At 55.5% G+C, this 10,082-nt stretch overlaps 1 long non-coding RNA gene across 2 annotated transcripts in view; it reads right to left on the bottom strand.

Moving 5' to 3' along the window:
- The window catches only part of LOC129682760 (uncharacterized), a 27,915-nt gene extending 20,099 nt beyond the window's left edge, over positions 1-7,816 (bottom strand). For both annotated transcript variants that reach the window (XR_008721037.1, XR_008721036.1), the window contains exon 1: positions 7,389-7,816. This is a non-coding gene — a long non-coding RNA (uncharacterized LOC129682760). The remainder of the gene's footprint in view (positions 1-7,388) is intronic.
- Between the last annotated feature and the right edge of the window lie 2,266 nt (positions 7,817-10,082).

The raw sequence follows: 10,082 nt of genomic DNA on the forward strand, positions 1-10,082 counted from the left end.
TATCTACTATCTATCTATCTATCTATCTATCTATCTATCTATCTATCTATCTATCTATGGTAAGGACTCTTGCTATGTAGTCCCGGTTCTTAATCCTCCTGCCTCTGCTTCTCCAGTGCGGCGTCACCAGGCGCCGTCACCACACAGGTTGGCCCTGTGATTTTAGCCCGCCTGGGGCTCTGCTATGTGATGGAACTCTGTCCTCCCGGAGCCTCTGTGTGTCCCCAGGTCTCTCCTGTCATCCCAGCTCAGCCTGTTCCCCCGTGTGACCTGCTCCCATCCACCCATCCACCCACACAAGACTGTCAATTTTGCCACTTGAAGCCTGGCTAGGCCCATTGGCGAGGCCTCTGTAGTTGGAATTTTATAAACGTGTTGTGTTCATAACTTCCGACTTGCCATGGCTTCACCCTCCTCCACAGGTCAGGTGGAAGCAAGCAGTTTATGAAGCTTTCCCCTCTTGCAACTGGAAAATTGGCAGCTGGGCAATTCAGACGTGAGTCGGAAAGTCTGGGCCCAGCTGGCAGCGGTGCCCTTTTGGAGGGTAAGGAATGTTTATGAGTTTGTTTATAAAACCAAGAGAAGCCAAGCTTTGATTCGCTCAGATTTGATCTTCAGACCTGTTTTGACTTCTAGCCTTCCAGCAAGGGGCAAGTGTGTTCAGAGAAGGCTTGAAGTTCATGGAGAAAGCAAAGCCAAGGGACAAGGTCACCCTGACTCCACCCTAATGCCATACCTCCCACACAAAGACCCCAGCCTTATCCTTTCCAGAAAGTTCTGAGATAAGCGCCTCAGCATCTGCAGAGAGTGTGGAGACAGCTGTTAACACAGGCTGGGAGGCTGTGGCCAGCTGCAGTCTGCCCTGAGAACAGAACCAGGCCAGGGTCAGCTCACCGACTCAGCCTGAGTCAGGACAGTGTCATTTTAGGCCCCAGGAGCACCGGGTTAAACAAGCCGGCCCAAGGAGCCTCCACAAAGATGGACAGGAATAAAGACCTGCTTTGCAGGGTCCACAGAGGCCAAGAAGAGGCCCCAAGGAGAGAGCTTCAGGCAATCAGTGGGGCAAAGCCCAGCTTGCCTCATCCCATGAGGGGAGACCCAACAAGGAAACAATCCTATGGACAGAGGCTAAAGGAGAAAGGGCTCCAGAAGTAGACAGGGAAGCCATGAGCACACGTCTACCCTTTCTGAAGACAGAGAAAACAGGTGGAGGCACCCCCAAGAGCCCCCACAGCTGATGGAAGCTGTCTCTGAATCAAGTCCAAGGCCCCAGCACCCTGAGCAGGAAGCAGGGATCCAGGCCACTGACTCCCTTCCTGTACCCTGGTCTCTACCCAGCTCTACTTGGGTTCTAGAACCTTCTACTCATAGCATCCGCTCTAAGACCTGGTTCCTGAAAGCAGCCTGTTCTCAGAACCCACATCAAGTAGCTCACAGCTGCCTGTTACTGCAGGTCCAGCAAATTCAGCGCCCTCTTCTGGCCTCCGTGGGCAACTGCATTGACTTGCCCATACCCACCCATCTTTCCCTGCCGACTGCTCTGAGCAATTGCCCTCACATGCACATCTCCACATACACAAACACATAATCGTTAAATTTTTTAATGTTCTTTTGAAACAGAAGAAGGAGGTAGATGAAGAGATGAAGGAGGAGAGAAAAAAAAAGAAAGAAAGACTGAGCACATTGCTGGAAAGAAATAGGATTGGGAGGGCTGGAGAGACGGCTCAGAGGTTAAGAGCACTGGCTGCTCTTCCAGAGGTCCTGAGTTCAATTCCAGCAACCACATGATGGCTCACAACCATCCGTAATGAGATTGGGTGCCCTCTTCCGGCGTGCAGGTGTACATAGATCTGAGATGGGAGAGCAGACTAAAGACAGGCCGCAGACTACTCTGCTGAAATCTCAGAGGACTCAGCAACCCAGCGTAAGCCAGATGGCTCCAAGAATGGTCGTGAGGCCAGCCAGCGAGGAGCTCTCTGAAGACACAGGCACACCGGGTCCCTTACGCCCGAAGAACACCCTGTGTTTTGTGTGTCCCACTCCTTGGGACAGGACAGGCTGAGGCCACAGCCAAGCTAAAGAGCTCAGTTACTGCCATCAGCCCCACAGTGTTCCCGAGGCACCCGGAACAGTGCTCCCACAGCGGCTGGGGACAGTGCTCCCACGTCACTGGGGACAGCATGCTTCTCTCTTATAGTCCCAAAGCTGTGGACTTGGGCTTTAGCACAAAGGACACTTGGGAGCAATTCCTACCAGCAATTTAAACCACTACGCGTGACACACTAGGACTTCTCTAACCAGGACATGATCTGCTGTTGTGTCTTTATCCCCCAAACATCTTCAGTTGGCAGAATTCTCACTACAGACCAGCAGCGGCTCTGAGCCAAGAGAAGCATTCCAGTTGCTTCCATAACAAATAATCCTCAGCACCCCTTGGGTGTATGCCAGGAGTGTGCATGTGCGCGCGTGTGTCTGCATGTGCGTGTGTGTTCTGTGGGAGTTGTGTGTCCGGGTGGGCCTATGATGTGGATGTAGAGTCTGGTGTCAGTGGCAGGCATCTTCCCCAGCTGACTTCCACCTTTTAACAAATATTAATTTTATGTATTTGTGAATTGCTTGCCTGAGCCTACGGGAACCAGGTTCGTGTGGAGGCTGGAGGGGTGGAGCCTCTGGAACTGTGCTCTCAGGTGGTTGTGAGCCGCCATGTTGTCAGGGAACCAAAGCCCTGTGATGGCCATCCCGCCAGCCCTCCCACCTTGTTTTTTGAATCAGGGTCACTCCCTGACCCTGAAGCTTGGAAATTTGGCTAGACTGGCTGGCCAGCCAGCTCCACCTCTGTGGTGTGGGGTGGCGGACATGTGTCGGCGAACATGGGCTCGGGCGAGCCAAACACAGGCGCCCACCCGTGTCAGCTCTGCTGTCAGCGCACTCTACAGCCTGGTTCCTCACTGCCCCCTCGTCCCCTCTGGAACCCACGGTTCAGCAAATGGTTTCTAGAACTTCTCCCCTGGCCTTCCCAGGCAGGTGCCACCTCAGTGGAAGCTGTAGCAGGTGCAATGTGGCCTAGCTTGAGCCACAAACAAACAGTCTCATGACAGAGACAAAGAGGCCACAACACGGAGTGCCAGGGTCTGAAGGAAGAGGGGAATTTTGAACTACCGGAAAAGCAAGGAAGCTTACTCCAAGCATCTGGGCAAGGGTGGGAGGGTAGTCTTGCACCGAGGGGAAAATAAGAAAGGAGTCCAGAAGAGGTGGGGGCGCTGAGGATGAAGGGCACCTTGGGTAGATTCCCTGGGGTGGGGTGGTAGTGGTGCTTAGCTCTTTGGTGTCTGAAGTCTCTAGGTCCCTAGCTTCTCACGGTTCTACTGGAATCCAGACATTGCGCGCTTCGAGGGGCTGTTTACCTCTGTAGAAGCAGGGCTCGCAGAGTCAATTTCGAGAACTAGGCTGCCAGCGATGGACAGGGGTGCCTCAGGATTTAGAGTTTACTTCCTGAAGTCCAGGGACCGCCGTCACAGACTCACAGACCGAGCCCGTCACAGACTCACAGACACACTGCAGGAAACTGTGGCTGTTTAGCCCCCTAGCTCCAACCTAACGTGACACCGATCAGGTGGGTGTCAGATGGGGTGCAAGGGAAGAAGCTCCTTCCCAACCAGGCCCGGCGAACAGAATCTAATCGCTCTTGAAAGCACCAGCAACCCACGGAGTTTGCTGGAGAAGGAAAGAAGGAGGGAGAGAGGGAAGATGGAAGGGAGAGAGGGAGGGAGAAAACAAAGTAAACAGTAAAACAAAATCCCTTGAAGAAGAACAGGGCTGTGGGCCCTGCGGACCTTCACCCAGCGAGAGACACAGTTTTCTATCTGAGCGCAGGTTGTGGAATTCCTGCGAGGGGGCTTCTGAGCAAGAGGGAAAACAGCCCCATTCAGGCTGGGTAAACAGTGAGGCTGGCCTGTTAGCCGGTGTGCTGGGCCCCGGGGAAGCCCAGTGAGGGGGCTATGTGCCCAGGGGTGCCGTCACTGAGAAAACAAGGAGGGACATCCAAGCGGAGAGTTGTGGCTGTGGGAGGCCCCACGCCCCTAGCCAGTCCCGTTTAGAGGAAGGCAGGACGCTTTGCATTCAGCAAGTCAGTGCTGCTGTCAGACTGGGGGGGGGGGGGGCAATGCGCATTCCGCCCATTTACGTTCAGAAAGAGCCTTAATGACGTCAGGAGTCAGGAAGCAAGGTGTCAACCATGAAAATAGAAATAAGAACGTGGGCCGGCCCAGAAATGCTTCCCAGACTGGCGCTGTAGACAGGGCCCTTCCCACTCCTCACAGCCTCGAAGACCCTTGCAGAGCCAGGGAAACCAGGTTGTAAATCACAGCCCGAGACCGACACTGTTTCATCCTAAAAGGCTGATTCCGTGGCCGGTTACGGAATAGAGAGTACAAATGTTCACCTCAAAGCTGCCACCCCCAAAGGGCCCTGAAGACGCTGAAGGCTGGGGAGATGGCCCGGGGGTGAGCTGCCCTCTGACACCCACATAAAAGGTCTGTCATCTATTATCATGGTCCAGTGTCAGTAAGAGACCCTGCCACACACACACAGAGGTGTCTCTCTCTCACACACACAGGACACACACATAAATGGGACACCCACCCACCACACACACCCACACACAGAAGCCTTCGTCCCAGACCACAGAGATACAGACACTACAGTCGCTCCCAGGCCACCTTAGGGCAACAGAGAAATTCAGGCCCAGTCACCGTTGGGTTTAAGTGACGTGGTCCTTTCCAGAGTGGTCTGGCAAGCTTTGATCCCCACGGTAGTGGTACTGAAGTGGGGTGCAGGCTTTACGAGGTTTTTGCTGGGGTTTGGGCAATAAGCCTTGCCAAGCCACCGTCTGTGCAGGAGACAAGCCAGCCCCCGCCAGGATCTGGGCTGTGAACCTGAAACGGCAGCTGCCGGGTTGCGGCCTCCAGACCTCAGACTGCCGGGGCTTCAAGATTACTAGAGCCTCTCAGCTGCCCCCCCTACCTGTCCCTACCCCACCCCCCATCCTCAAGGTGCCATTCCTTCCCGCCGAGACCCAGGAATCAGGGACAGCCTGGCTGCAGGACATGGGACCCACCCTGCCTCCAGACCTAGAAGGGACCACCTCCCACATGGGGCGGGGGGCGTCCTTTTCTCAGAGGCCCCGCCGTGCTGTCTGTCTGTCCATGGAGTCGATAACTCCTCATCCAAAAAGACAGTCCTCTTCGGTGGCTCCCTTGAACTCTTAACCCCCAACACTGCAGCGACCCGGCCTGCCGCTGCGGGTGGTGAATTCCTTGCATTCTGTCTCCTCAGAGGGCGCCCACCAGAGCTCGGCCTGTCCGGCTCACGGCCTCCAGAACCGTGAGAACCTTCTGCTCTAGAACTCACTCCTGGGAATCTGTCATAGTAACCACAGCAAGACCATGAAAGATGAGAATCAGCGGCCTGAGAGGCCACCTGGCCTCGGCCAGCCATAGGGTTCATGGGAAAATCAAACACAAGGTCAAGGTTTCCAGGGCAAAGAAACTTCGGGCAGCAGCCTCTGACGCTGTCTCGGTCCCTGTCAGACAACGAGTCAGTAAAGAGACCTTCGCGCTGCAGAGCTGTTTAGGGACGAAAGACAAAGATAGACTGACAGGGCGGCCGCTGTGTAAACAGGGGCGAGATCCCTTAGGAAGCCCACACTGCGGAGGAGGCCGAGCGAGCGAGCGCCGAGGAGGAGGACCCGAGGGTGAGCAGGGAAGGGCTGGGAGCTGCGCACAGGGTGCACCGCGCCCTCAGGCTAAACCTGCCGGGAGCCCGAGTCACAGTGGATCGAGCCCCGGCAGAGAAGCCGCAATGTCCACCCGCTTCGGGGGTTCCTGGAGGGAGGGTGTCAGGAGGGCACTGAGATGGATGACCGGGAAGAAGGAATTCATTAGTTACTAGTGACACAGACGGACAGAGAGGCAGCAGCGTAGGACAAGGCAGGGCCGGGACTCACGTCCTCAGAGGCTTGAGGGGGCTCTCAGCTGGCGTCTGCAGCCAGGCTCTGGAGCCCAGGCGGCGGCCGAAGAGGGGAGAGCCAGCTGCGCAGTAACTCACTTCCCATGGGAGAGATCCTGGATGTCAGCAGTCAGTCAGGTGTGTGTGTGCATGTGTGCGTGTGTGTGCATGCGTGCGTGTGTGTGTGTGCATTCGTGCGTGTGTGTGCGTGTGTGCGTGTGCGTGCGTGTGCGTGCGTGCGTGTGTGTGCATGTGTGCGTGTGTGTGTGTGTGCATGTGTGCGTGTGTGTGCATGTGTGCGTGTGTGTATGTGTGCGTGCATGTGTGCGTGTGTGCGTGTGTGTACTTGCATGATGTGTTCAGTGCACACACACCCTAGCATGGGTCAGAAGGTCAGAGGTCAGCGCTGTGGCGTAGGCTCTGGAGGTCGCACCCAGGTGACTGGGCTCCTGCTGCAAGCACCTTAGCCATCTCGTCAGCTCCACCTTCCTGAGTGAGGCGGGCCTCCTGCTGAACCTGAGGTTTGCCGCTGTGACATCTGGCTGGCACTGAGCCCCAGGCACCCACCTGTCTGGGGTTGTGATCCTGGTGCTGGGATTACAGGTGCCTGTTAGCATGGCCAGCTTCTTTGTGGGCTCTAGGGATTTGAACTTACGTCCTCACATCTGTGCCCCAGTACACACACACACACACACACACACACACACACACACACACACACACTGTGTATATATATACATATATAATGTGTATATAAATATAATGTATATATACATATATAATGTGTATATATATGTGTGTGTGTATATATATATATTTTTTTTTTGAAGGGCCAAGAACAGTCAGAGACACGCACATGAGGTGCAGGAAGACGAGCACAGAGCCAGGCATACAGAATGGACAGGCAATGCGAGCCCCAGACACTGAGGAGTTTCCTCTCTAACAGAAATGGCTTCTGAGAACAGGGAGGAGAGAAGACGTCTCCATAAGCGGCTCTCAGCCAAGAGATCATGGGAGCAGGAGACTCACCCCACAAGAGAACCAGCCCACCCCGGTAGAGGGCACATCAAAGCGAAACAGGCGAACGATGGCACGGCTACCAGACTGCACAGAAGATTTTCACAACCTCCAGGCCAGGGGTGATTTCTTAGCTAGGACCCCAGGGCGATTCCACAAAATTCACATTTCACTGCAGTTACGACCCTACAAACAACTCTGTCCAGGCTCGCGTGCACCCTTGTAAATCGCTAAGATGGACAGATGACCAGCAGAAAGATGGCAGAGGCTTGCCAGGCACGCTGCCATGGAGACGCTGAAATGCAGTAAACGTGAGGGGCCCAAGACCTTTAGTCACCGGAAATGTGAACCAGGACCTTTGTTACCTGTCTGTGTCCATCTCCCCGGCTGGGGAAGACACCAATGGTGGCGGGCGAGTGAGTGAGCGGCCCTCACTGCCGTTAGGAGTGCTGATGAGCCCAGCCACAAACTGCCACTCCTCGGCGGGCGGGAATGCCTCTCCTGTGTACGTGTGCAGGGTTGTGCAGGAACGCCGCGTCCAGTGAGCCTACAGAACAGATGAATATCTGCAAATATCCCAAGGCATGCTCCTGAGTGCAGTGTGTTTGGTACGGAAAATGAACTTGAGCAGAGTGCAGTGTGGGCGTGGATGACCTTCAAAATCAAAACAGTGGATCTCTGACACTGGCCGGGGCCCCTCTCCGACCCTGCACCCAGTAAAGCTCTCCTGAAGCTGAGGGGCAGGAGCATGCAGCTGGCTGGGCGCTTCTGTCCCTAGAACCAGAGTCGCCAGGGTGTGAGGGAGGAGAGGAGGGAGGGAGGGAGGGAAGAAGGGAAAGACAGACAGAGAGAGAGAGAGAGAGAGTCCCTGGTCTGAGAAAACCCCAAGCAGCTCCTGGCTTTGCAGGAAGAAAGTTAGTCCAACAAAGCCGAGATAGGTTTTTTTCAGCCTAAGAGCCTCCTGCAAGCCGCAGCTGCCCCGCAAAGGTGGGGCTCTGGCGCCACCCTGTGGACACTTGGGATGTCTGTTCCCACCGCCAGGCTCCTCTTGCTCGTACTAACGCGGCAGGCCAGGCCTCACCCACAGGAGTGCAGCCACTCGGAGTGACACACACACACTGTTGGAGTGCGGGAGCTCCTGGTCGCGTGCAGGCTCCTAGGAGCTCTGCAAGCTTCTGGGGTTTGAGACTGCTAGCCTGGTCTCCTGGCGCGTCCTAGGCAGGCACACTGCCTGGCTCCCAAGTGGGGTCCCCGGGTGTCCCTGTGACCTATGGCCTGGCTGACAGTCCTTCTCACACTGAGGCGGGGAGGAATCACGCCGCGTAATTCAGCCCTGATCTCCTGCCTAAACTCATTGTGGAGACAGGAAAGATTTATCCACACAAAGAAACAAAACTAAAAACAAACAAAAATCACCTGGCTCTCTTCTGTTCCCAGAAGGGTAAAAAAAGGGAGGGGAGCATCTAGATTTGGAGGGTTGAAGAAGGGCAAAGGAATTCCTAAAATTCCTTCTTTTCCCAACAAGGTCTAGAGTTAAGCCCTTTCTTTTTCGGGGAAAACCCTGCGGTGACTACCAGGAACTGGATGCCAACTTTGTCTTCTGTGCAATCCTTTGTCTCCTCAGGCACCTGGTCCACTCCCACCCCACCCCCACCCCTCCACCCCTGTTTCCACTCCCGGACCAGGTCCCAGCCCCCTGCCATTGAAACTGACCATGTCTCCAGGTCCTGCTCACTGGGTGTGAAAAGGGCCCCATTCAAAAAGTAGAGTCTCCAGGAAACTTCAGGGGTCGGTCTCCCACAGCCAGGGAAAGCCCTAGCTCAGCGGGTAGAGTGTTTGCCTAGCAGGCCTGAGCCCTGGGTTCCCTCCCTAGCACTGCATAAACCAGGCGTGAGGGAGTACACCCTCAATCCCAGCACTCAGGAAGCGGAGGCAGGAAGATCAGGGGTTCAAGGTCACCCTTAGTTACACGGTGAGTTCCAGACCAGCCCACAACATGTGACTGTGTCTCAAACAAGTTTCCAAGGCTAGGGTAACAGCACACACCCAGTCCCTAGACTTAAGAACCAGAGGCAGGAGGATTGCCATGAGTTTGAGGTCAGCCCGAGATACACAGTGATAAGTAATATTTCAAATAAAAATATTTGTGTGTGGAGTGATGTCTCAACTTTTGAGAGTCTCCTGGGGAAGGGGAGCCTCAGCGGAAGAGCTACCCACAGGTGGCCTGTGGGGCCTTTTGACTCTTTGAGACAGAGTTTCTCTGTGAAGTCCTGGCTGGTCTGGAACTCACTGTGCCGACCAGGCTGGCCTCGAACTCACAGAGCTGGGTCAGGCTCTGCCTCCCAAGCGCTGGGATGATGGTGTGCGCAGGGCTCCCTGGTATGATTGCTGGCTGATGTGGCCCACTGGGAGTGATACCATCCCTGGGCAGGTGGGCCCGGGAGGTTCGAGGAGGCTGTGGGACAAGCTCGGGGAAAGTCAACAGTCTTCCTCCATGCCTCTGCTTCGGGCCTTGGCCTCCCTCCACGTGGGCAGCCACGTGTAAGCCGAGGAAATCTTCTAAGCTGTGTTTGTCACTGTGCTTCTCACAGCGACAGATGAGCAAGTGAGGGTGCGTTCCTGTTTATCCCTCCTGTCCCTCTGCCCTCACAGCTGTCTCCTCCCACTGAGGCCATGCTTCGGTGTCCTGCCTGCTGTCCGCACCTGCCCCACTCCCTTCCGATGTCACCATCAGCCCAACCCAAACCTCCCTCCCTCAGTCCCGTGCTCCGACCTGCTTTCCCATCAACTGGAATTGATATGACAGTTAATATTGGTTGCCAACCTTGTGGCATCTGGACTCCCCTGAGAGGCCAGGGCACTCTGTGGGGGACACCTGGCTGGGCCATTAAGTGGGGAAGGGCCACCCCGAGTGTGGGCTGCACTGTCCTGTGGACTAGGGGCCTAGACTGCATGAAGAGCCTTCATCCCTCTCTGGTTGTGGATGCGGTGTGGGTGGGTGTGCTGTGAGCGGGGCTGGTGTGAGCAGGTGTGCTGTGAGCAGGTGTGCTGTGAGCGGG

This window comes from Psammomys obesus, unplaced genomic scaffold (assembly GCF_907164565.1).
Source record: "Psammomys obesus unplaced genomic scaffold, mPsaObe1.curated_primary_1811, whole genome shotgun sequence".
NCBI classification, from domain to species: domain Eukaryota; kingdom Metazoa; phylum Chordata; class Mammalia; order Rodentia; family Muridae; genus Psammomys; species Psammomys obesus.